General features: G+C 43.5%; 1 protein-coding gene across 3 annotated transcripts in view; it reads right to left on the reverse strand.

Moving 5' to 3' along the window:
* SLC26A2 (solute carrier family 26 member 2) overlaps positions 1-1,157 on the reverse strand; it is a 22,435-nt gene that overhangs the window by 11,676 nt on the left and 9,602 nt on the right. The window lies entirely within an intron of this gene.

Below are 1,157 nucleotides of genomic sequence, written 5' to 3' on the forward strand. Positions count from 1 at the left end.
CACACACACACACACACACACACACACACACACACACACACACACACCAGACAAAAACTCAGGTCTACACAGTACACAACAAATAAAGTCTAAGAAATGGAACAAATGAAAACAATATTTATTTTTAACTAAAAAAATCTTTAATTGCTCTAAAAAAAATAACTAACGCAAAAATAGAAATGCATTTTTACAGCACATGCAAAATAAAATGCACAAAACAAGAGCACAAAGAATGGTAGGGGGAATTAAGAATTGTAAGGTCTTATACTATATATGAAGTAATATAATACTATTTGAAGGTAGGCTCTGATTAAAGATGTACATTGTAAACTCAAGGGTAACCAATAAATTTTTTAAGATATAAATAATAAGCTAATTGTGGAGACAAAATAGAATCATAAAAAATTCTCAATTAACCCAAAAGAAGAATGACACCCAAAACAGATAGAACACATTGAAAACAGCTAGCAAGATGGTAGAATTTAATCCAAACATATAAAAAAAAAACCACATTAAATGTGAATAGTCAGGGCTTCCCTGGTGGTGCAGTGGTTGGGAATTCGCCTGCCAATGAAGGGGACACGGGTTCGATCCCTGGTCCGGGAAGATCCCACATGCCAGGGAGCAACTAAGCCCGTGCGCCGCAACTACCGAGCCTGCGCTCTAGAGCCCACGAGCCACAACTACTGAAGCCTGTGTGCCGCAACTACTGAAACCTGCGTGCCTAGAGCCCGTGCTCCGCAACAAGAGAAGCCACCGCAATGAGAAGCCCGTGCACTGCAACAAAGAGTAGCCCCTGCTCACCGCAACTAGAGAAAGCCCGTGCACAGCAACAAAAACCCAACGCAGCCAAAAATAAAATATTTTAAAAATGTGAATAGTCTAAACATGCCAATTAAACAGATTGCCAGATAAGATTTAAAAAATAAGACCCGGGGCTTCCCTGGTGGCGCAGTGGTTGAGAGTCCGCCTGCCGATGCAGGGGACACGGGTTCGTGCCCCGGTCCGGGAAGATCCCACATGCCGCGGAGCAGCTGGGCCCATGAGCCATGGCCGCTGAGCCTGCGCGTCCGGAGCCTGTGCTCCGCAACGGGAGAGGCCACAGCAGTGAGAGGCCCGTGTACCGCAAAAAAAAAAAAAAAAAAAAAAAAAAAAAA

This window comes from Aethalodelphis obliquidens, unplaced genomic scaffold (assembly GCF_003676395.1).
Source record: "Aethalodelphis obliquidens isolate GAN/ISIS:26980383/991018 unplaced genomic scaffold, ASM367639v1 scaffold45, whole genome shotgun sequence".
Classification (NCBI taxonomy): domain Eukaryota; kingdom Metazoa; phylum Chordata; class Mammalia; order Artiodactyla; family Delphinidae; genus Aethalodelphis; species Aethalodelphis obliquidens.